At 44.4% G+C, this 26047-nt stretch overlaps 1 long non-coding RNA gene across 4 annotated transcripts in view; it reads right to left on the minus strand.

Moving 5' to 3' along the window:
• Positions 1 to 476: 476 nt before the first annotated feature.
• LOC105470945 (uncharacterized) overlaps positions 477 to 26047 on the minus strand; it is a 47465-nt gene continuing 21894 nt past the window's right edge. The window contains exons 2-5 of one of the 4 annotated variants that reach the window (XR_011619576.1): positions 14211 to 20813; positions 13681 to 13941; positions 4126 to 4236; positions 477 to 608 (exon numbers count right to left, since the gene is read on the minus strand). This is a non-coding gene — a long non-coding RNA (uncharacterized lncRNA). The other 3 variants (XR_011619574.1, XR_011619573.1, XR_011619575.1) reach the window with 3 other exon arrangements.

The raw sequence follows: 26047 nt of genomic DNA on the forward strand, positions 1-26047 counted from the left end.
ACATCCTCTCAGCTGGCATTTTTTCTTTTCTGATATGTTCACGCACCAGCCCTGAAAATAGAGCGATTCAACTGCATGAAGACAGCTGCACTTACTAATAAAAATATCTTCTGAAAGAAAATAGTCTTTTCTCTGAGTGGAATTTTACTCCAGAAATTGTTCAGTTTTGGATTGCAGGGAAGGAAATGAGCTCAACAGAAAAACCAAAATAGACACACATGATTGCAGAGGATCTAAAGACAACCTCCCAGTCTGAGTTGCCAGGCAACTGTCTCTCCAAAGTTGCTGTCATTTTAATTTTATAGAATAATTAGGTACCCAAATTTCTGACTCAAGATGTCTTGGGATAACAATGAACTCATCTTTTACGATTTTTTAAAAGTATAAGCAGAAACCTCTTTCTTGCTTGGAGTACATGTTTTACTGGTTATTTGTTTCCCCACCCCCACCCCCCACCCCGCCCCACCCCACCACAGTATCTTTGTTGTGTTTCTTCAAAACAAATAAGTTTTCATTTCTTTGGGATGTTCTTGCTGGATCCTGCTGAGAATGGGGATGGATGGAAGAACACTTAGGATGTTGATTTCTAGCAGCTTCAGATTCTGATCCTATGGTTATTAAGATGTTTTATCCACAGGGAGTGAAAGAAAAATATTCCACATAAACATCAATATTCCACTTAAAACACCAGTCATGGGAAACTTGGCCTTATGATTAGAAGCAAGGTCCCTGCACCTAAGTAAACAAAATATTAGGCCAGGCGTGGTGGCTCATGCCTGTAAGCCCAGCACTTTTGGAGGCCGAGGCAGGCAGATCACTTGAAGTCAGGGGTTCGAAACCAGCCTGGCCAATATGGCAAAACCCTATCTCTACTAAAAATACAAAAATTAACCAGGAGTGGTGGTGCTCACTTGTAATCCCAGCTACTCTGGTGGCTGAGGCAGGAGAATCACTTGAACTCGGGAAATAGAGGTTGCAGTGAGTGAGATCACACCACTGCACTCTAGCCTGGGCAATAAAGCAAAACTCGGTCTCGAAAAAAAAAAATTAAAACAAAACAAAACAATTTTTTTTCTTTTCTTTCTTTCTTTTTCTTTCTTTCTTTCTTTTTTTTTTTTTTGAGATGGAGTCTACTCTGTTGCCCAGGCTGGAGTGCAGTGGCGCAATCTAGGCTCCACCTCCCAGGTTCAAGCAATTCTCCTGCCTCAGCCTCCCAAGTAACTGGGATTACAGGCACCTGCCACTGCGCCCAGCTAATTTTTTTATTTTTAGAAGAGATAGGATTTTGCCATGTTGGCCATGGTTGGTCTCAAACTCTTGACCTCGAGTAACCCACCTGTCTCAGGCTCCCAAAATGCTGGGATTACAGGTGTGAGCCACCGCATCCAGCCCTGGACAAATAGCTTTCTAATTGGCCTTCACATATCCACCCTAATGCCCTCCAGCTAATCTTCAGTATCTCAGTTATCTGATCTTAGCACTCTCCTGCCTCAAAAGTTTTAATAGCTTTGATTTTTATCTGTGAGGGTTCATTTGCAGACAACTTACCTATGACTCTTTCCAGTAAAAAGGAGTTGATACAGGGAATTAAGTGCTTATGAAACTGTTGGGAGGACTAAGGGGAGTGGGTTCTAGGTTGGGTCCCCAGGAATGACTTTCAGGATACAATAGAACTGGACTGTTAAGGGAGCTGTTATCTTCATCCCAAATGGAGAAACTGGAAGCTGCCACTGGAACTGTGGGCTCTAAAGCACACGACCTTATCCAGGGATGAGGGCATTGCTACTGCTATGCTTGTTGGCTCCAGAGTAATGCTGCCTCTCCTAGATCTGCAATGGCCCAATGAATAAATATGTAAATTTTAAAAGACCCCCCACATGCTCTTAGAACATTGGACCCCTTGACCCCAGAGCCCTTCGTAACTATGCTCTGGACCATGTTCACCAGCAGAAACTGCAGAAACAGTGAAGCATGGACTTGCCTCATCTCCACCTTCCAGGCCTCATTTAAGTGAATCCGATTGGCTGAATCTAGACGCCTCCAGTGCCCTAGTTGCAAGGTGTTTGTGAATGTAGTTTTTAGCTTTCCAGCCTCTGCAGTCACATCAAAGGGCAGAATGGATGGGCACCAATCTGTCACACTCTTGCTTTTAGGATGGAAACCATTCTTCATGTGGTTTGTAAGCTTTTTCATGGTCTAGCCTCTATCTCCCTCTTGGCCTTATCTTTCCCATGCTCCCTTCGTGCCGTTCACGCTCTGCCTTTCAGTCTTTCATATGTGCCATCCTCCCACTACAGGGCTTTGCACATGCTGTTTTTCTTCCCGAAATACTCTTCATCTACACCCGCTGCTCTTGACCTAGTTAATTCCTATTTCCCCTTTCAACTCAAGTGTCACTTCATTCTGGAAACCTTTGCAGCCTTCCCATCTCCTGGCCACATACCCCAGCTACAGGCTTTCATGGCACCTAATAGCTTTCCTTGGTAGACACTTGCTGCAATTGCAATGTTGTAATTGTCTGATCATTTCATTAATACTTGGCTCCTCCACAAGGGTGTAGGTTCCAAGAGATTATGGACCTTATCTGTTCATGCTCCCCATATTCTAGAAGCATAGAGAAGAAACTTAAATTCCTTTAGGGGGAAAAACTGGAGGTAAAGGGGAAGGAAGGCTGTTATGTTTCATTTTATATCTTTCTGAACTTTTTAATGATTCATGTACATGTATTTTAACCTTAAAATGTGTAGTAGAGGCCAGGCGCAGTGGCTTAATGCCTGTAGTCCCAGCACTTTGGGAGGCCAAGGTGGGTGGATCACCTGAGGTCAAGAGTTCAAGACAAGCCTGGCCAACATGGGGAAACCCCCCCCCCCTATTAAACATACAAAAATTAGTCTGGTGTGATGGCGCATGCCTGTAGTCCCAGCTACTCAGGAGGCTGAGGCATGAGAATCGCTTGAACCCGGGAGGCAGAGGTTGCAGTGAGCTGAGATTGCGCCACTGCACGCCAGCCTGGGCACAGAGTGAGACTCTGTCTCAAAAAACAAAAAACAAAAAAGTGTGTAATAGAATTGGGGTGGAGGAGTATTTTCCCAGAGTGATTCAATTTCAGGGCCAGAATTAGGGACTTTGAAATCTTCAGAAGTTGACTTTCAAAAACCTATTAATTTCTAGTTAACTTATTGAAATTGCCTTTAAGAAAAGCCTAGAGTAGGTATAATTTTCATGGAAATCCTCCTCAATAAAACAGAAACTTTTCTAGGGATAAGATCCTTCAAAATAGAAGGAATCCCAGTTAGAGAAAAATGTTAAAGGATGCCACCCCTAGCCCTGGACCCATGAAACTCAAATTCGGCTAGTATAACCACAGAAACAGTCTTCCACATAAAGTGCTACTGTTATTTTCCTCTTTACTACACTTTCTAATTACTCTGTAATAAACACACTAAAAATCATAAAAGTTAAAGTAAAAAAGAATTAATGTGATTACAACTATTCTAACATTTTTCTCTATTGAACCCTTTGAAAAACAGTTCACATAGATACTAGTACATGATGGCTCCGAAAGACAATAATGAAACTGCGTCATTTACATAATCATCTTGCAAGTAGAAGCATGTGTTTTACTGCGTTCTGGTGCTACCAGTCATGTTAAATCACAATTCCAAGGAACAGCAGGGAAGGATTTAGAACTTACACTCAATAATGGGGTTGAAATGTGGACATTTCCTTTCAGGAAAAGGAATTATTACTGTCAAAGCACCCCTCTGGCCTAAGACCAGTAGCTTTGGTTAGAGGCAGCAAAATAAAAGGACCTGAGAACACCCCAGCATATCCAGGGCTGTACTCTGAACTCCAAGGGCTATGAGAGAGGAAAATCCTTAGACTATTCTAGAACCAAGGATTTTGTTGAATCTTGACGTTAGGAGAAAACTTGGGGGTCATCATTCTAGTCTAAACTCTGTCCCAGTTCAGAAACTTCTTCTTAACATCCTAGCCAGATACTTGTTTGGTACGAGTGTAAACACTTAAAACAAGTTAAATAATTAGACATTAAGCAATTAACACTTAAACCTTTTAACAAGTTAATACCAAAGGATCATTAAAAATAAGAAGTTGAAGGACCACCTGGGAGCATTCAATGGAGAGTAACGGCCTCCAAGAATCCAGTGAAAGTATTTCTTCTCTTTCTTCTCCTATTGTGTTGAATTTCATCAACATTGCTTGAGTATGTGGTCTCTGGAGGAAAAACAAATTTATACTCCTCTTGCTTTTGTTTATATTTCTTCTTCATCAAAGTTTCCTCCCAATTAATTAGCCTATCCCATGACCTATCTTTGTTTCTTAAACGTAAAACATTTTATATACTAATTAGTGCTAAATTGCTTTAAGGCTTAAAAAAAAAAAAAACAACCTTGGTGGCTCACGCCTGTAATCCCAGCACTTTGGGAGGCCGAGGCGGGTGGATCACCTGAGGTCAGGAGTTTGAGACCAGCCTGACCAACATGGAGAAACCCCGTCTCTACTGAAAATACAAAATTAGCTGGGCGTGGTGGCGCATGCCTGTAATCTCAGCTACTCAGAGCCTGAGGCAAGAGAATCGCTTGAACCCAGGAGGCGGAGGCGGAGGTTGCGGCATTGAACTCCAGCCTGGGCAACAAGAGCGAAACTCCGTCTCAAAAAACAAACAAACAAACACCCTTAACTTGAATTTAGGAGGTCTCTGAAATGCAAATCAGGTTGGTTAATACACTTACACAGCTAGTGAAGTAAACCATTTGGGCATCATCTTTGATTTCTCAAGTCACACTATTCAGCCTTACTCCATTAACTTCCTTTCCTTCTTAGCAACTCTATACTCTACACCTTCCATTGCCCAGTTTTGTTCTCTTAATTTAGAAATCGTAGCAATTGCAGTTTAGGAATTTTGCTAAATTTTGCTTCATTTTGCTAAATGAAGAGACGATGACTGTGCTCAAGATTTAGTCTTTTTTAAACTGCTATAATAAACCAGTCCTATAAGTAAGGAGAAAGAAATTTGGAGATATGTTAATGAACTAATCATACATGCTGTTGCCACAACTCTTCCCAAGCATCTTGAGAGAGAAAGCCAAAGAAATCAGGTTTGTCATCATCACAGACAATTAGGCCAGCAGAAGGATGTTCTCAGGCACAAAACAACTGGTTTTGCTGGCGGCAGCTTCTGTTGAATCATCAGTAAAATTTAAACAACACGTTGGAGTAAACGGCAAGAGTCAAAACAGGAGAAACACAGAGACATAAGTTGGTCCTGTCTTCTGCTTATCAGCAGAACAGTCCGTAGTTATTTTAAAGTAATTTGAAAGTTCAGACAAACAGAATAAGTTATTTAAAGCATTTGCAGGTATGGCAGCTTAGGTGGGAAGTCTGGGAAAGCCAGAAGCTTAGGAATAAAACACATGGAGGCAAAGAATATGCTTTTGTGAGTGAAGGAGAAAAAAATGGACTTGAACTCACAAGAACTGTGAAATGTTCTCATTTTTTTGCCATTTGAGGATCTGTGACAAGGATGTGTGTTACTAAGGGTGTCACTTAATAATGGAAAACAGAGTCTATGAAAAACACTTAAACATGTGAGGGTGTGACAGCTAATGAGAAGGAGGCCTTCTCTTCCTGCTTCCAAAGCATGACCTCATTTTGCCCTCGGGTGGCTGAAGTGTACCCATCAAAGCAGAGAACCATCTGAACATGGGAGCACACCCACTAACACTGCTGTTAATTAACTCTGGACCTGTGAAAACAAAGCCACATCCTCACTCTGAATATGGAAAAGCTGAAGACAGGGAGCTCTTGCTTAGCTTTCTGGATTCCATCCTTGCAATAGCAAGACATGGCACCATTTGTGGAGACCCACTATGTGCCAGGCATTGCTAGGCCATCATACTGACTATGGCACAACATCTCCTGAACAATTCAGCGAGATTGATATTATCCCCACCCCATTTTTTACATGAGGGAACTGACTCTCAGAGAGCAAAAATGACTTGCCCAAGACCACAGGGAGTAGAAAGCAGAGAAGACAGCCTTGTCTGACTCAAAATCCCAGGCTCTTTGCTGCTAAGAGATGTCTGGAAAAATAGAAAGTTGTTTGCTGCTTCTCAGAGCTGCAGAAAGATGTCCATAGCCCATCCCTTCCCTTCCTTACTACTTAGTAGCACATCCTTGCTAAGTGTATGTGTGTATATATACATATATATATACACATATACACACACACAGCAGTATACAGCAGGTCCTTGAATAATAGCGGTTCTTTTTTTTCTTCTTTCTCTTTCTTTCCTTCCTTCCTCCCTCCCTCCCTTCTTCCTTCCTTCTCCTTCCTTCCTTCCTTCCTTTCTTTCTTTTCCTTCCTTCTTTCCTTCCTCCTTCCTCCTCCTCTCATCTCCCCTCCCCTCCTCTCCTCCCCTCCCCTCCTCTCCTCCCCTCCCCTCCCCTCCTCCCCTCCCCTCCCCTCCTCCCCTCCCCTCCCCTCCTCTCCTTCCCTCCCCTGCTCTCCTCCCCTCTCCTCCTCTCCTCCCTCCTCTTCTCTCCTCTTCTTTCCTTTCTTCTCCTTTTTTTTTTTTTTTTTTTTTTTGAGATGGAGTCTCACTCTGTTGCTTAGGCTGGAGTGCAGTGGCAAGATCTCAGCCTCCTAGGTTCAAGCAATTCTCCTGCCTCAGCCTCCCGAATAGCTGGGACTATAGGCGAGTGCCACCACGCCCAGCTAATTTTTGTATTTTTAGTGGAGATGGGTTTTCACCATGTTGGCCGGGCTGGTCTCGAACTCCTGACCTCAAGTGATCCACTTGCCTTGACCTTCCAGAGTGCTAGGATTACAGGTGTGAGCCACTGTGCCTGGCCCTTTCCTTCTTTCCCCTTCCTTCCTTCCTTCCTTCCTTCCTTCCTTCCTTCCTTCCTTCCTTCTTTCCTTTTTCTTTTAACTAGGAATTAAATTATCAGTTTTATTTGTCAAGAATTCACAACATAATGACTAATTGTATGTTGACAACGTTGAACTTTACCAGAGTCTGTGATTCCGGAAAGAAGGGCCCCGACCTCCGTATTATGGGAAATGGCTTGCTGCAAAGGGATGACCACTCTTTTGATTTACAAGACCTGGAGCAACCCTCTTTATTTGATTTAGTAGCACTATTTCCTACATGTAGTTCATCCTAAATTCACATAGTAATTGAGGTTGTCATTTGTGTTAGCTAATTGCCTTTATCCAAAGGAAAAATTAAACTTCTTATGGCTCTTGAATATAGAGATATAGCAGGTAGTTTCAGCTTGGAAGCAAGTGCCTAGGCTGAGACAGGGAGACAGAAGTGTGCTATTGATGCAAGAAAGTGCCATCACTGGGGCTTCACCCGGGAAATAATTCAACTGGTGAAGTTAAACAATAATCTTTCATTGAGGCTGGGCGCAGTGGCTCATGCCTGTAATCCCAGCACTTTGGGAGGCCGAGGCGGGTGGATCGCCTGAGGTCAGGAGTTTGAGACCAGCCTGGCCAACATGGTGAAAACCCGTCTCTATTAAAAGTACAAAAAATTAGCCGGGCGTGGTGGCAGGTTCCTGTAATCCCAGCTACTTAGGAGGCTGAGGCAGGAGAATCCCATGAACCCGGGAGGCAGAGGTTACAGTGAGCCAAGAAGGTGTCATTGCACTCCAGCCTGGGCAACAAGAGCGAAACTGTGTCTTAAAAAAAGAAAAGAATCTTCCATTGAACCAGAGCTGCTCCTTCCAGAGCAGGACTAACTCCTAGGTGTGCCCAGAGTCAGCCCCTTCCTTCCTTCCTTCTTTCCTTCCTTCCTTCCTTCCTTCCGTCCTTCCTTCCTTCTTCCTTCCTTCCTGCCTTCCTGCCTGCCTGCCTTCCTTCCTTCCTTCCTTCCTTCCTTCCTTCCTTCCTTCCTGCCTTCCTGCCTTCCTGCCTTCCTGCCTTCCTTCTCTCTCTCTCTCTTCTCAGCCTCCCAAGTAGCTAGAAGTACAAGCACAATCTACCACATCTGTCTATTAAAAACATTTGTTTTGTAGAGACAGGGTCTTGCTATGTTACCCAGGTTGGTCTCAAACTCCTGGCCTCAAACAATTTTCCTGCCTCAGCCTCCCCTAGTGCTGGAATTACAGGTGGGAGCCACCACACCCAGCCAATAACATCGTTTCATTCAACGTCATTTCATTATAATGTCAACGAGAAAAAAAATTCATTCCTGGCCAGGGCCACTGTCTGTGTGGAGTTTGCACATTCTCCCCATGTCTGCATGGGTTTTTCCCCAGTATTCTGAGTTCCTCCTGAATCCCAAAGATGTGCACATTAGGTGAATTGGTGTATCTAAATGGTCACAGTCTGAAGAGTGTGCATGTGCGCATGAGTGTGGCCTGCGATGGAATAGGTCTTGTCCAGGACTGGTTGCTGCCTTGCCCCTGGACTGCTGGGATAAGCTCCTGCCACTGCAACCCTGAACTTGAATAAGCAGGTTGGAAAATGAATGAATAAAGAAAAACTATTATAAAATAAAAATGTGTAAAGTATCTGATCATCATACAAATGCACCACGATAAACAATGTGGGACAGAAGCACTTGGTGGGCCCTTCCTATGATTGTTGGTGAGCCCTGTGGTCGCGGGAGGTGCTCCTCACAACTTTCATTTTGCAAACATTGATTTCTTGATTCATTCCACAGCCACTATAATCACCATCACTCATTGATTCCCCCAAAACTGGGTAAATGATTATCTTACTTATTTTTATTAATTTTTCTTAAATGTATGAATAACTCATATTTATGTCAATGTTAATATTATAAGTGTTTATTTAGAAGTTCGCTGATGCTTTTGTGACCAGAAATATGCCATAGAAATTTAAGTCTTGTTTGTATCATCTACCCTATGGTAGAACTGGTTTTGTTATGCACCGTTTCACTTAAAACCTATCGATGGGCCGGGCGCGGTGGCTCAAGCCTGTAATCCCAGCACTTTGGGAGGCCGAGACGGGCGGATCACGAGGTCAGGAGATCGAGAGACCATCCCGGCTAACACGGTGAAACCCCGTCTCTACTAAAAAATACAAAAAAACTAGCCGGGCGAGGTGGCGGGCGCCTGTAGTCCCAGCTACTCGGGAGGCTGAGGCAGGAGAATGGCGTGAACCCGGGAGGCGGAGCTTGCAGTGAGCTGAGATCCGGCCACTGCACTCCAGCCTGGGTGACAGAGCAAGACTCCGTCTCAAAAAAAAAAAAAAAAAAACCTATCGATGACATTAAGTGAGGGTTTCCCATGTGTGCATATGTCTGTGTGTGTATATGTTATAAAGGTATGTATCCTATTTGTTCTGTTTCTCTGGAGAACCCTGTCTAGTACATTAAATGTGGTTCCCAGACCACCTCCGCCAGCAGCAGTGTCTCCTCAAAGCTTCTTAGACATCTGGAAACTCAGGCCCTGCCCCAGACCTACTGGATCAGAATCCGTTCTTTCAAGCTTGAGAAGCACCAATCACCTTCCTCACTGTTACATTTAATATGGGCCTTTAATAAAGTGCTAATTATCCTGCAGCAAATAGCGACTCTGAGAAATAGTTCCTGTGCCCTTCATTAAGTCTTCGACTTTCAAAAGAACAGTCATTTCTACCCACCCCTTGCCAGCCCCAGAATCCCCATCAAGGAAGCAGGGGGAAGAAAAGCAAGGAAGTGTTTTTAAAGGGTTTGCTGATAAGGCTTCAGGCAGCTGCCCTGACTGGCACCTGGGTAGTACAAGGTAATGCTAAATATTAACACCTAAGAAGATTAGCACAGATTGCAGGAGGATTCTAATTGGGTTAAAGGTCACTTGCTTACACATCCCTTCAGTTTGAGGGAGCCTCGAACCGTGTGGGGGGAGGGGCCTCAGAGTGGATGTGGCAAGGCAGGAGGCCCGGAGGAAGAGCCCAGGCACAGTTCTCGTGACCTCCTGTGGGGTGTGAGCTCTGCTTTCTTCCAGCCTCGGTGGGGACCGGTTATGGGGACTCTTCCGGAGAAGAAGGTGGATAAACACGGGAAGGACTTCTTGAGGCTCCAGGTTTTGAGCTAGAACAAGAGGTTACTTGGCAGAGGAAACTATTCAATAAGAGATAAGAAGAAAAAGAGTAAACTTAAAATAGAGGCAAGAGATTGCTAAAGAGAATAAAAAAGTCAAGATGGAGGAAAAAAAATAAAAACTTCTGCATTCGTGCAACCATATAATATTATCTATTTTTTTCATTGGGATCATTTTTTTTGTTTTGAGATTTAAACACCGTTGCCTCCAACTTCTGATTCCTTACAAGTCTAAAGCTCTCCCAAAGTTTTTTTTCAGGTTGCCAGGAGCTTATGTTCTCATGATCCCATCAGGTTTACAGTCTACATGCCTTTCAAATGCTTGAGTCTCTTCTATGAAATCTCAGGCAGTGAAGGTTCCAGGCACAATGCACAATTGAATACACACAATGATTCTGCCCGGGAGAAATTATATTCTAATTATTTTACAGATAAGAAAGGAAATGGTGGCTCAGAGAAGTGAAGAAATCAAGCCAAGGCAATATAGCCCGTAAACTGAGGAGACCGGATCTGGATTCCAGTGCATCTGATGCGTGGTAGTCGGATATATTGATGGTCCCCAGTGTCCCACGCCTCCTGGTGTCTGTACCCTGTGTGCTCCCTTCCTCTGGACTCTGGGCTGGGCCTGTGACTTGCTTTAGCTAATGGAATGCCATCACTGTTGAAGGCCTAAGCTCTTGGTAGCCTGAGCTGTCTTGTAAGAAGGCAGACTACCCCGCTGGAGAGACCACACCAGTACTCAGATGACAGTGTGAGCGAAGCCCCAGGCACATGACCTCAATTTAAGGGATCCCATTTGTCCTTGGCCTTTCCAGTGATCTCAGCTGAGACCTCAGATGTGTTGGATGTTAAGCTGCAGCAGACAGCACACGGAATAGATATGATGAAGCTGTGCCCTCTTCAAATTCCTGACCCATAGAATTGTGAAAAATAATACAATGCTTGTTGTTTTAAACCACTGTGTTTGGGGTAGTTTGTTATGTAGCCATAGCTTAAAAAGACACACACTGCTGTCCTGTGGCTGAGGAGAGTGAGATAATGATGGGCTCAAGCAGTCCCCGAACAAGGACAAGAGAGCAGGGTTAAGAGTGGGTTAAGCAGAATAGTGCGGGTGGACTGCAAGGGTGGAGAGAGGAAAAGAAAAAGGGTATAATTATGCAGTCCTCTAGCAGGAGAAACAAGAACTAACAGAATTTTTAACCTTAGGTCAAATACCTTTGTCAGGCAGCATTTCTGGCCCAGTGCAAATCCTCATAACAGAATTAATGAGTATGACTCTTAGCACTAGATCAAAGAGAGAATTAATGAATGGAAAAGGAAAAGGCAAGACACAGAACCGTCTATTTTAATTTCGACAAGAAGATAATAGACCATACTATTTACAGTGGCTCTCTCTAGGTGGCAGGATTACAAATAATACTTTATTCCTTTGTATTCTCTTCTAGATTTTCCACATTTTCTACAATCACCTTTTTAAAAATTTAATCTTTTCGCCGGGCGCGGTGGCTCAAGCCTGTAATCCCAGCACTTTGGGAGTCCGAGACGGGCGGATCACGAGGTCAGGAGATCGAGACCATCCTGGCTAACACGGTGAAACCCCGTCTCTACTAAAAATACAAAAAACTAGCCGGGCGAGGTGGCGGGCGCCTGTAGTCCCAGCTACTCGGGAGGCTGAGGCAGGAGAATGGCGTAAACCCAGGAGGCGGAGCTTGCAGTGAGCTGAGATCCGGCCACTGCACTCCAGCCTGGGCTACAGAGCGAGACCCCGTCTCAAAAAAAATAAATAAATAAAATAAAATTTAAAAAATTTAATCTTTTCAAATTTTCTTTTTTTTTTTCATGGTCACTTCTTTATTTTTGATACAAATGTACATGACACATGTCTTGACAATCAGCCCACCCAGCACCACACAGGTAGGGTCTGATCCCTCAGGGAAGAGGTGGGACGGGGAGAGGAGCTGGTGGGTGCTGCCATCTTCCTCTCCAACCTTCCCAGGCTGCAGCAGGTTCCCAGGCCTCCAGAGGGTGGGAACGCAGCAGGTGCAGGTAGCAAATTTTCAATATCTAAGAAATATAAGTACATGGATTTTTAAAACTGTCATACGGGCCAGGCATGGTGGCTCATGCCTGTAATCCCAGGACTTTGGGAGGCCAAGGTGGGCAGATCACTTTGAGTCCAAGAGTTCAAGACCAGCCTGGGCAACGTGGCAAGACCCCATCTCTACAAACATGGCAGGACCCCATCTCTACGAAAGATACAAAAATTTAACCGTGAGTGGTGGCACATGCCTGAAGTCCCAGTTACTCAAGGAGGCTGAAGTGGGAGGATCGCTTGCCTGAGCCCACCAGGCAGAGGTTGTAGTGAGCCGAGATTGCGCCACTGCACTCCAGCCTGGGTGGCAGAGCGAGACCCTGTCTCAAAAACAAAACAAAACAAATTGTCATACGTACAGTGCCGCAGAAAGGCACTTACCTAACTCTGCCCTATCTTTCCTCTTCCCATCTTGTACCCTACAGGCAACTCCTTAAAACGAATTCTGGGCCGGGCGCGGTGGCTCACGCCTGTAATCCCAGCACTTTGGGAGGCCGAGGCGGGCGGATCACGAGGTCAGGAGATCAACACCATCCTGGCCAACACAGTGAAACCCCGTCTCTACTAAAAGCACAAAAAAATTAGCCGGGCATGGTGGCGGGCGCCTGTAGTCCCAGCTTCTAGGGAGGCTGAGGCAGGAGAATGGCGTAAACCCGGGAGGTGGCGGAGAGCTTGCAGTAAGCGGAGATCGCCGCACTGAACTCCAGCCTGGGTGACAGAGCGAGACTCCATCCCAAAAAAATAAGAAAAAAAAAAAAAAAACTAATTCTGGTTTTAGTTCTTTGAGCGGTTAGGTCCACATGTCTAAAAATATTCTTGTAGTTCTATTAATTGGTTTATTAACCAGAGGCATCTACTTGTTTCCTGATACAAAATTCTTACCTTTTTTTTTTTTTTTTTGAGACAGAGTTTCACTCTTGTTGTCCAGGCTGGAGTGCAATGGTATGATCTCGGCTCATTGCAGCCTCTGCCTCCCAGGTTCAAGCAATTCTCTTGCCTCAGCCTCCTGAGTAGCTGGGATTATAGGTGCCTGCTACCACGCCCACCTAATTTTTGTATTTTTAGTAGAGATGGTTTTGTCATGTTGGCCAGGCAGGTCTCGAACCCCTGAACTCAGATGATCCACACCCCCCCGGCCTCCCAAAGTGCTGGGATTACAGGCATGAGCCATGGTGCCTGGCCAAAATTCTTACTATTTTAATCAATATGTTTATTACCTATTATGTACAGGCACCAGCAGGTACTGGTGAGAGGGTAGAGAGTAACAGAGAGAGTTTTTGCCGTTTCAGAGCATATATTCCAGTAAAGGGAGGTGGTTCACTAAACACAAATAAATAAATAATATCCAATAAGAAAAAGGATTGGGTGCAGGATAGAATGGTTGAGTGTATTTTTCCAAAATTGGCTGCAAAATATCTCCCACATGCTCATCTAGCATATTGCCACTTACCTACCAAAAGGCAGATTTTATTTTCTTTACCCTTGAATCTGGGTGTGTTGGTGACTTACCTGCAACAAAGAGAACACAGCAGAAGCAATGCTGTGTGACTTCCAAGGCTAGGACATGCAGCGGTGGTGAAGTTCCCCTCCTTTGCTGGAATAGTTGTTCTTCAAACTCCCCAATGCTGACCAGGCATGGTGGCTCAGGTCTATAATTTCAGCACTTTGGAGTCTGAGGTGGGCAGATCACTTGAGCTCACAAGTTTGAGACCAGCATGGACAACATGGCAAAACCGCATTGCTGGACTAGTCATATGATAGAATACCACACTGCAATAAAAAGAATAAACTACTGAGGTAGCAACAATAGAAGTAATTTTCGTTATGTTTGGTGAAAAAAAAACATACACAAGAACATACACTTTTTGGTTTATCTGAAGATCAAGAACAGGCAAAACAGATCAATGGTGATAGAAGTTAGAATAGAGATTATTTCTAGGAAGAGGTGGATTGACGGGGAAGGAGCATGAGGAAATGTTTTGGGATAGCAGTGATGTTCTATGTCTCCATCTGAGTGATAGCTGCTCTGGTGTACACACATGTAAAGAGTCAGCGAGCTGTTCACTGAAGATCAGTGCACTTCAAGCACTCATTGTATGTGCAGTTGGCCCTCTGTATCCGTGGGTTCAACCATCCATGTTATTCCTAAATGCTGAAATTCAAGAAATAGAGTTTACATTATTATGCAAATATTACTCCTGGCTGAGTCAAGTTGGATGACAGAAGTACATTTCCTTCACAACAGGGCCAATCAATGTCATGACCTCTGTAATCACTTGAATATTCTTTTTTTTTTTTTTTTTTTTAAGACAGAGTCTTGCTCTGTCATCCAGGCTGGAGTGCAGTGGTGCTGTCTTAGCTCACTGCAGTCTCCACCTCCTGGGTTCAAGTGATTCTTCTATTTCAGCCTCTTGAGTGGCTGGGATTACAGCATGCACCACCACGCCCCGCTAATTTTTTGTACTTTTAGAAGAGACGGAGTTTCACTATGTGGTCAGGCTGGTCTCTACCTCCTGGGCTGAAGTGATCCACCCATCCAGGCCTCCCAAAGTGCTGGGATTATAGGTGTGAGCTACCGCACCCGCCATCACTTGAATATTTTTAACATCCAAGTCAAATTCTCTTTTATTTCTGTATCAGTTAGCATTACAGTATAGCAAATTGCTCTTAAATTTAGTGGTTTGAAATAACGATGGCGAGTCTATAGGTCAGCTAAGCAGTTCCATGGATTTGATTGGGCTTGGCCGATCTTGGATGGACTCATTCCCATGTCTATGGTTGACTTCTGGATTCAGCTGAAAGGCTGATTAGGATTGTCTTGTCTTAGTTTTCCTCCATGTATTTCTCATATCTTTCCAACAGGTTAACCTGCGTGTTTTATCATGGTGGTGGTGGTGGAACTTCAAGAGAGAAAGCAGAAATATGCAAATATTTTTTCATGCTTCCCTCTTACAACAAGTTTGCTATTGTGCTATTGGCTTAATCAAGTCTCATGGCCAAGTCCAGAATTGGGGTATTAGCAGGGAGACTACAAAAGGGTGTGGACACAGGGCAGACATTCATTGGGCCACTAACGCAATCACTCTACACTTACACTACAAATTCCTCAAAACCATACCACTTCTTTTTTTATTTTTTTTTTTTTAGATAGTCTCACTTACTCGGTCTGGAGTGCAGTGGCATGATCTTGGCTCACTGTAACCTCCACTTCCCGGATTCAAGCAATTCTCTTGCCTCAGCTTCCTGAGTAGCTGGGACTACAGGTGCTCACCACCATGCCTGGCTAATTTTTGTATTTTTGGTAGAGACAGAGTTTCACCCTGTTGACCAGGCTGGTCTTGAACTCCTGACCTCAGGTGATCCACCTGCCTTGACCTCCCAAAGTGCTGGGATTATAGATATGAGCCACCATGGTTGGCCTGCTTTATACTTCTTGTACATTTGTTTCCCAGACATATGCTTTCTTCACTACATGACTAATATCATTATCTTCTTATTCTTTTCTCTTTTTTTATTTTTTTACAGACAGGGTCTTGCTTTGTTGCATAGGCTGGAGTTCAGTGGCATGAATATTGCTCTTTATAGCCTCATCTTCCTGGGCTCAAGCAATCCTCCCACCTCAGCCTCCGTAGTAGCTGGGACTACAGGTGTATGCCACCACACACGGCTAATTTTTGTATTTTTTTGTAGAAATAGGATTTCGCCATGTTGCCCAGGCTGGTCTTGAACTCCTGGCCTCAAGCAATCCTCCCACCTTGGCCTCTCAAAGTGTATTATTTCTATTGTTCAAAATTTATTCTATGCTTCTTGAAAGCATTCTTGTGGGAGTTCACTGAGGTTTTGATTGAATGTGAACTGCATGCGTTTAGGTTGCTTAAATAGCTGATATCTTAGAGTGTCTTTTCATAGCTCTTCCCAGGAAGTTCCACTGTTTCTTATATACTACATCTTTATTCTGCAGAAAGAGGAGACAAAATTTCTAAGACTTCCCATGAATGATAATAAACGTGATGCTAGTATAAATCTTGTTCCTTTATTGGTGATCTTTTTTGTTTCTTTATTGTTTCTTACCCTTCCCTTCAGCTTTGCACTGTAAAATTTATTTTACATGAGAGAGGAATAACCTCTCTTGTTTAAACTACTGCTAATTTTTCTGCCTGTTTTATGTACCTAACCCTAATTGTAATAATTATAATTTGGCTTCTGCCTGTCAGCCTGGGATCCTTCTCCACTACAGCCATCGCCTGCATTGTTTCTGAGTTGCTTCCCTTTCTCCGTTTCATCTGGAGAAATTCCACTGGGCTTTTAAAATATCTTCCATGTCTTTTTCACATGGTCAATCTTCCCTCTAGTTTTTCGAACACATGGAAAACAGAGTAGTGGTTTGAATGTGCTTGTCTGCTGAATCTAACATCTGTAACAATTAGTATCTGCTACACTAACTGGTTTCTCTTATCAGGGTTTCCTGCAATTACCCTCAAAGGGCTAGACTGTCTTCAGTTGGGTTTCCCAAGAAGCAGACCTTAACACAAGGATGTGAGTTGGGGCTGATGCCAGAAAGACTAGAGGAGAGCCTGATGGGCCTGACCAAGAATCCTGAAGTTAGAGAAAGCTCTTAGATAAAACTTCTCAGGTGCTTGCAGTAGGAAGTGGATGGTGTTTTTGGAAACATAAGTACGGCTGTGACAATGTCTGCAAAATACATCCCATATCTGAGAGTCCAAGTCCCCATTTAATAAATAAGGAAAGAACGAGCCAATCTCATGAAAGCACTTTGCCCTTGACCAGGCGCGGTGGCTCACGCCTGTAATCCCAGCACTTTGGGAGGCCGAGGAGGGTGGATCATCTGGGGTCAGGAGTTTGAGACCAGCCTGCCCAACATGGAGAAGCCCCATCTCTACTAAAAATACAAAAGTAGCCAGGCGTAGTGGTGCATGCCTGTAATCCCAGCTAGTCAGGAGGCTGAGGCAGGAGAATCGCTTGAACCTGGGAGAAGGAGGTTGCAGTGAGCCGAGATCACGCCACTGCACTCTAGCCTGGGCAACAAGAGCGAAACTCCGTCTCGAAACAAAACAAAAACAACAAAACAAAACAAAAAAAAGGACTTTGCCCTTTCCAATGTGGATTTTATTGACTCAGTCTGACCCAGTGGACTGTTTCTCCTGAAGGTTTATTTTTGCTCCAAGGCAGTCCACCAAACCTCGTGGTTCCAAATGTAGGAAGAGATAGTTTATCTTATTATGTGTAGTCAGCAAATGAAAGAGGTACCCTTTCAGGCTCCTGAGAACCAGAAGAGCATATCCTCCCTTCTGGCTGGGAAGCCAGCTGTCTAGCCATTCTATCTTCTGTGTCATGATGTAATTTAATTTCTAAAAACAACCCAAGTCCAGAGTCTGATGGCCTGGCCAAGTCTCGTCCATTTGTGCTCTCTCAGAGAGGCTTGTCAAGGGCTTACATTTGTGCCCAAAAGAAATGGTAGATAATAGCCAAAAATTGCAAATGACTTAACCTGTTTGAAATTCAGTTCCTTTATCAGAAAAACAAAGAGCGTGTGGGGGGAGATAATCTCCAGGGTTTCTACAAGCTTGAGGTCTCTGATTCTATATGGTGGCAGATATGGCCTGCGACTCCACAGCCAAGGGGGGTCATCTCTGTATGTCACAGATTTCCACTGAAGACCACTGGTAGGAGATGGCCCCTTACAACTCAGTCCCAGATGTCTGGCCTTCTTTCGACTCTGTAATCTCACATCTGAGAGTACACCCCAACAAAATACTCAGATGTCAAGTGGTCAGTACAAAAGTGTTCACCACAGTTACTGTAAATGGAGATTCACAGAAGAATCACCAAATGGTTTATGGAACACCCAGCTGATTAAATATGATTCGGACAATAGAAATATTTCAAAGAATGTTCAGTGGCATACAGAATTATTTATACAGCCTATTAGACACCATATAAAAAAAGGATACGGGCTCATGCCTGTAATCCCAGAATTTTGGGAGACCGAGGTGGGCAGATCACCTGAGGTCGGGAGTTTGAGATCAGCCTGGTTAACATGGTGAAAACCTGTCTCTACTAAATATACAAAATTAACCGGATGTGGTGGCGCATGCCTGTAATCCCAGGTACTCAGGAGGCTGAGGCAGGAGAATTGCTTGAACCCAGGAGGCGGAGGTTGCAGTGAGCCAGGATCGTGCCACTGCATTCCAGCCTGGGTGACAAAGTGTGACTCTGTCTCAAAAACAAGCAAGCAAGCAAACAAACAAACAAACAAACATACAAAAAAACAGAATATAAGGCCAGGTGCAGTGGCTCATGCCTGTAATCCCAGCACTTTGGGAGGCTGAGGCAGGCGGATCACCTGAGGTCAGGAGTTCAAGACCAACCTGGCTAACATGGTGAAACCCCATCTGTACTAAAAATACAAAAATCAGTGGGGTGCAGTGGTGCATGCTTGTAACCCCAGCTCTTTGGGGAGCTGAGGCAGGAAAATCACTTGAACCCGGGAGGTAGAGGTTGCAGTGAGCCAGGATCATGCCACTGCACTCCAGCCTGGGTGACAAGAGTGAAACGCTATCTCAAAAACAAACAAACAAAAAGCCAGGATATAAAACTATATGCTCTACGTAGAAAGATCCAACTGATTCCAATATACAATTACATTATAAAAGAGCTGAAATTTGTATATTTAAAATTATATATATATATATATTTATCAATGATCATAAGATGGAATTTTAGTTTTCCTCTTTATCTTTTTCTGTATTTTCCACATTTTCTACAAATACCAGAAATATGTATTATTTTTACAAACAAGAAAAAAACAAGTGTTTTTTCTTTTCAGAAGAATTAAAACAGTACACATTTGGACTTTTGTATTTGTCTGCAAGAGTTCTAATATGGGCACCAGGCACTATTCTGAACATCTTTTACTCACTGGATTTAATTGTCATGGTTGTCATAGGTAATTAGCATTGCTACTTGCATTGTCTAGATATAATGATGGAGTCTGAGCCCCTATTCTTTCCTGTATCTTGCAAATCCTGCTGTCTCAGTTTTTGAGTGTCAGTGGTGTCACCTTCTGCCCAGACTTGTGCTGACACTAAAGAGAGAGGGTGACTTCATTTTCTCTTAGTGCTGTTGGAGTTGGGGGATGGGAATTGCAGATGATGAGGCCTTTAATTCCACACTGTGCTTGCTCCATGGCTAGTACGTACAGCTGGATTTTCTGCTACTTTATTAAAGGCAAACAGACCTTGCAAGGCAAAAATGGTTTTCCAAATGACCATACTGTATCTTAAGTGAGGAATACATAGTTCATTTATGAACCCAACTTTGACCCTTGTAGCAGATGCTGTCAGTGCCCCACCCATACGTTCTTTGCCTACCTGGAGGACTTCCTATGTCTCTCTGTTCTAGCACTCTCTCTGTCCTTGCAGTAGGAGTTGTTCAGTCCACTTCAGAGTAGTTCAGAAGTGTCAGGTAGTTAATGGCCCAGGAGCAGCTCTCAATCACTGAGGGATGGGCATTGGAATATGAATACCTCAACTCTCTCACTCCACAGTGGGAGAGTTTTGAGGCGTGTTCCAGCAGACTCTCAGCAGGATTACAACCCATTTGCCAGCTGGGCACGGTGGCTCAAGCCTGTAATCCCAGCACTTTGGAAGGCCGAGGTGGGTGGATCACTTGAGGTGGAATTCAAGACCAGCCTGACCAACATGGTGAAACACCGTCTCTACTAAAAATTCAAAAATTAGCTGGGCATGGTGGCACATGCCTGTAATCCCAGGTACTCGGGAGGCTGAGGCAGGAGAATCACTTGAACCAGGGAGGCAGAGGTTGCAGTGAGCCGAGATCATGCCATTGCACTGCAGCCTGGGAGACAGAGCGAGACTCCGTCTCAAAAAAACAAAAAAAAGAAGGAAAAAAAATTTGCCTACAACAGAATTATTCTTATTAACATACGCTTTCTTAGCTTTCCTTCCTTCCTTGTCTCCCTTACCCACTCTCTCACTTTGGTCCTGAATAAACGATTTGCCCCCAAATCCTTGCTTCAAGGTCTGCTTTGGGGAAATACAAACTAGGAGAACCTCATTCCTTATGTATCTGACAGTACTCACAGGGTATCACTTTTACCTCCAAAAAACCAAGGTGAAATTAGGGGGACATTAAGTTTATTTTGATAAACATAGACCATGAAGCTGGAAGGTGTCCTAAATTCCAATGGTCTGAAACTTTCTAAGTTGGGTATTTTTAGCACCAGTTTTTAAAACCCTCAGTGCAAGTAAGCAGCGAATCATTTCATGTTACTACAGAGAGAAAACTCTTTCTGGACAATGGCCAGAAAAGAAAAGACAATAACCCACTTCATTTCTCTAAAGGGTTGAAGATATTTCCCCCTAGGCCAGCAAGAGCTTTTAAATTATTGTGCCCTAAAAATAGCATTCTCACCTGAATGGGTTATAAAAACTGAAATGATGGGTTATTTTCATCCACCTCCAGAGCAGCTGCTCAGGAACTCCGAATGTGAGAGGAGATTATGCAATGACTTGGTACTGTCTTCGCCTTGCCAAAGCACATCATGGTTCTCCTGTGACTAGCTTTTGAGGTAATGCAATAGGACATTTCAGGATCTATGCCTGGAGGGAAAGAAATGGGTGAAGAGTGGGAAAGACAAAGAGAGGATTTGAAGGTCTGGAAGGATGTAAGATGAACAAGTCTAGAGAGCTAATGTATAATGTGGGATATAGTTAATAAAATTGTGTTGTATTAGGGATTTTTGTTAAACAAGTAGATTTTGGCAGCTCTTGTTACAAAACAGAAGTATTTGTGAGTTGACAGGTATGTTAATCTGCTTCATTGAAGTAACCATTTTACTATCTATTAATATATGTATCCCATAACATCATGCTGTAAACTTCAAATATACACAGTAAAATTAATTCAGGCTAGGCGCAGTGGGATAAAGCCTGTAATACCAGCACTTGGGAGGCTGAGGCGGGCGGATTGCTTAAAGTCAGAAGTTCGAGACCAGCCTGGGCAACACAAAGAGATCCCCATCTCTACAGAAAGAAAAAAAAGATTAGCTGGCAGTGTAGGCCAGCACCTGTGGCCCCAGCTATTCAAGGAAGCTGAGATGGGAGAATCGCTTGAACCCAAGAGGCGGAGGTTACCCTGAGCAGAGACTGCGCCACTGCACTCCAGCCTGGGCCACAGAGAGAGGCTCTGTCTAAAAAACAAAACAAAACAAAAACAAACAAACACACACAAAAACAGATAAACTGATAACATGGTAACTTTCTTTTTCTAACCACAATAGGTGGCCGGGCAGCAAACTCAAGGCCTGGAGGGCGGGGGCAGCTGGAAGCAGTGGAGTGGCCACCTGGTGGGGAGGCAGCGGTCCCACAGCCCCAAGCCCCAGTGAGAGTGCCTGGGGCTCAACCCTCGAGGCTGCCTCGGGTGCCAGCGAAGGCCTTGGTGAAGGCCGACCCTGACGTGAGGCTGGCGGGACAGAGAACAGTCATTCTGGCCTGAGCCAGGGAACTGTGTGTGGAGAGGGAAAGAGGAAAACTCCAGAGGAGAGATGTGGATAATGCAATAGAAGCTGTGGATGAATCTGCTTTTCTGGAAGGTCCTTTGGGTCGATTGTGCAGCGGTGCAGGTTCCGGGCCTTCATCTGTATCCTTCAGCTCGCCCCTCTCCGCAGGCCTCAGCATTGAAGAACAGTCTTGGCACTTGCATACATACTCTTCTTGTTCTATTCTCACCCACATCGGGATAAGCCACGATCGCAACCATTGGCTTTTCCGTACAAGATCTTCCACAACGTGTGTCCATCTTCCAGTCAGGCCTGGATGCAGCTGCTGCTGCTTGGAGCAGAGATGAAGAAAGTGTTCTCCTTAAGTGGCTTACTGAATGACGAGGAGCAGAATAAAGGTCTTTGATCTAAACGGAAGGGAAGGGAAGGGGAGGGGAGGGGAGGAGAACTATTGGTTACTGGGCTTAATACCTGAATGACGAAATGATCTGCACAACAAACCCTCATGACACATGTTTACCTATGTAACAAACCTTCACATGTACCCTCAAATCTAAAATAAAAGTTAAAAAAAAAAAAAAAGAAAATCTGGAAGGAACTAGGGCTTTGTGGGGCCTTAAGAATAGGGCCTCCAGGATTGTCCCAGTTTATGCCTGTCATCCTGGTGTAGCTACAAATAACCTCCTCTTTCACTCTCAAAAGTGCCTTGGTTTGAAATAAATTATGTGGTCACTCAGCCAGTTTAAGGAGGCAATTGACTTGCTTAGCACTGTCTTTATGTCTCCCTATGGGGTAGCTTTTACTATTCATGGTTTGCCCAACTCTGAACACATCCAGCTGTCACTCAACCTTCTATTCCTGGTGTCTTGCAAATGATGGGTATATAAAGGTGTTGGTTGAAGGAATGAAAGAATGGGAAGAGGCACTACTTGTTGATGGTAATTGGGACCTGGAATCATAGAGTTAATTTGGGAAGAGACCTTCAAACTCATCTGTTTGTAGGTGTGGAAACTCAGTCTCAGAAATGTGAAGTAGCTTGCTCAAGGCCATATCGTTACTGGCAAATCCAGAGCTTAATGTTTCAAAACTATTACTACTCAAAATGTGGTCCCTGGATGAGTAGTACCAGAAGTACCTGGTGGTCTGTTAGAAAGGTGGACTCTCAGGTCCCACCCCAAGAACTATGTCAGTGTCTATGAAGGAGCCAATATTTTATCCTAATTCCAGGCTAATGAGTTAGGCTGTTACTGTTTCATGGATGCCGACAGAGCACACAAGCCCTGGGTCAGAGATAAAGGATTTTATTACTGTCATCACAACTGGCATCATGAACATAATGTTGTTTTTAATCAGTTCCCCATGTCTCCCAAGTCTCATAGGGGAGATGTGGAGAGGCCCAGGTGATGCTGGGTTTGTGTCACAGCTGGGACATGCTAAGATTAGGGAGCTAAGCAGTAAACAAGCCTGCTCTTGGTTTTTTGTTTAGGGTGGGGGGTGCTGGGGAGAGAAATTACTTCATCCCACGATGTTACTCTCCGCAACAATAACCCTATGAATTGGTCCTGGTAATAAGCAGCCAGAGTCTTGCATTCTTGTGATACAGAGCAAGAACATGTAGGCGCATTGAGGGCCCGTGGTGCACTGCTTCTCCCAAGAATCTACAGAATCAAAATCTACATTTTTTTTTGAGACGGAGTTTCGCTCTTGTTGCCCAGGCTGGAGTGCAATGGCGCGATCTTGGCTCACTGAAACCTCCGCCTCCCAGGTTCAAGCGATTCTCCTGATTCAGCCTCCCAAGTAGCTGGGATTACAGGCATGTGCTACCACGCCCACATAATTTTGTATTTTTAGTAGAGACGGGGTGTCTCCTGGTTGGTCAGGCTGGTCTCGAACTCCCAACCTCAGGTGATCTGCCCGCCTCGGCCTCCCAAAGTGCTGGGATTACAGGCGTGAGCCAGGACGCCTGGCCAAAATCTGCATTTTAAACAAGATCCCTTAGTGATTTGTTTGTACATTAAAGTGTGAGAAGTGCTGTTCTAGACTGCATGTCCAGAGCATCTGCTGTTTAAATTAAGCCATTCATATACATGGAATCAACCTAGGACTCATATCATTACCACATGATATGGTTTGGCTGTGTCCCCATCCAAGTCTCATCTTGAATTGTAGCTCCCATGATTCCCACGTGTCGTGGGAGGGACCTGGTGGGAGATAATTGAATCATGGGGATGGTTTCCCCAATACTGTTCTCACGGTAATAAACAAATCTGACGGCCGGGCGCGGTGGCTCAAGCCTGTAATCCCAGCACTTTGGGAGGCCGAGACGGGCGGATCACGAGGTCAGGACCATCCTGGCTAACCCGGAGAAATCCCCGTCTCTACTAAAAAAAAAAATACAAAACACTAGCCGGGCGAGGTGGCAGGCGCCCGTAGTCCCAGCTACTCGGGAGGCTGAGGCAGGAGAATGGCGTAAACCCGGGAGGCGGAGCTTGCAGTGAGCTGAGATCCGGCCACTGCACTCCAGCCTGGGCGACAGAGCGAGACTCCGTCTCAAAAAAAAACAAAAAACAAAAAACAACAACAAATCTGACAAGATCTGATGGTTTCATAAGAGGTTTCCCCTTTAGCTTGGCTCTCATTCTGTCTTGCCTGCTGCCTTTCGCCTTCTGCCATGATTGCAAGGCCTTCCCAGCCATGTGGAACTGTGAGTCCATTAAAACTTTTTCTTCATAAATTACCCGGTCTTGGATATGTCTTTATCAGCAGTGTGAAAGTGGACAAATACACCAGAATTTGCATCTCTTCCTCTCACACCCCTATTCATTTTCACTGGCCCTGACTTTACAGTATAACAATGCCCGGGAAGGGAGAGGGGAAAAGAGTCAATAGTGGAGAAGAAAAAGAGGAGCTCGTACAGTAAGTTCCAAACAGGGAATTATTTTTCTCATATAACAAATCCAGAGATAGTAGTCCAAGACTAATATGCTAAATCCACAATGCCATTAGGAATCCATATTGTTTTCATTTTTCTGCTTTTTCATCCTTAGCTTTTGGCTTTCATCCTCATGATTGCAAAATAACTATTGCACCTCCAGGCATCACGCCTTTATTCAAAGTAGAAAGGCAGAAGAGAAAAATCCATGTCAGATGAGCAGTTCCTTTCTATTATTAAAATAATGACTTTGCTGAAGCCCCATGCAGTGTACTTTTGTCCAAATTCCATTGTCCAGGAATGGGTCACATAGCCCACACCAAGCTATAAGGGAAACTGGGAGACTATGTATTTTAAGTCGCCCATTGCCCCTGAAATAAAGTTGCAGTTTGCTTAGAGAGGAAGGTAAGAGTGGTGGATATTAGATAGACAATTAGTAGCTCATGCCATAGAGCCCACCCAAGCACACTGGGAACGGGGAGGGAGCAGGGGGATGTCTGGTCCCAAAGTTTATCACGAGGAGTAAAGAGGGCCATTGGCCTTGGCCTTGCAGTCACAAAGGGCCTCAAATTTAGTCTTTTGGCTTCACATATATTCAATCATTGCATTTTGTATGTATATTAAAATTATAAATGTATTTAAGGTAAATATAATACACAGTACATTTTAAATAATTCTCTTTTGCTTTTTTTTTTTTTTTTTTTTTGAGACGGAGTCTCGCTGTGTCACCCAGGCTGGAGTGCAGTGGCCCGATCTCGGCTCACTGCAAGCTCCGCCTCCCGGGTTTACGCCATTCTCCTGCCTCAGCCTCCCAAGTAGCTGGGACTACAGGCGCCCGCCACCACGCCCGGCTAGTTTTTTGTATTTTTAGTAGAGCCGGGGTTTCACCATGTTAGCCAGGATGGTCTCGATCTCCTGACTTCGTGATCCACCCGCCTCGGCCTCCCAAAGTACTGGGATTACAGGCTTGAGCCACCGCGCCCGGCCTTTTTTTTTTTTTTTTTGAGATGAAGTCTTGCTCTTGTCTCCCAGGCTGGAGCGCAATGGCGCGATCTTGGCTCACTGCAACTTCCACCTCCTGGGTTCCAGTGATTCCCCTGCCTTAGCCTCCTGAGTAGCTAGGATTACAGGTGCCTGCCACCACGCCCAGCTAATTTTTGTATTTTTAGTGGAGACGGGGTTTCACCACGTTGGCCAGGCTGGTCTCGAACTCCTGACCTCAGGTGATCCACCTGCCTCAGCCTCCCAAATTGCTGGGATTACAGGTGTGAGGCACCACACCCAGTCTTTTTATTTTTATTTATTTTATTTTATTTTATTTTATTTTGAGACGGAGTCTCGCTCTGCCGCCCAGGCTGGAGTGCAGTGGCCGGATCTCAGCTCACTGCAAGCTCCGCCTCCCG

The sequence above is a fragment of the Macaca nemestrina genome, chromosome 2, assembly GCF_043159975.1.
Source record: "Macaca nemestrina isolate mMacNem1 chromosome 2, mMacNem.hap1, whole genome shotgun sequence".
Lineage (NCBI taxonomy): Eukaryota > Metazoa > Chordata > Mammalia > Primates > Cercopithecidae > Macaca > Macaca nemestrina.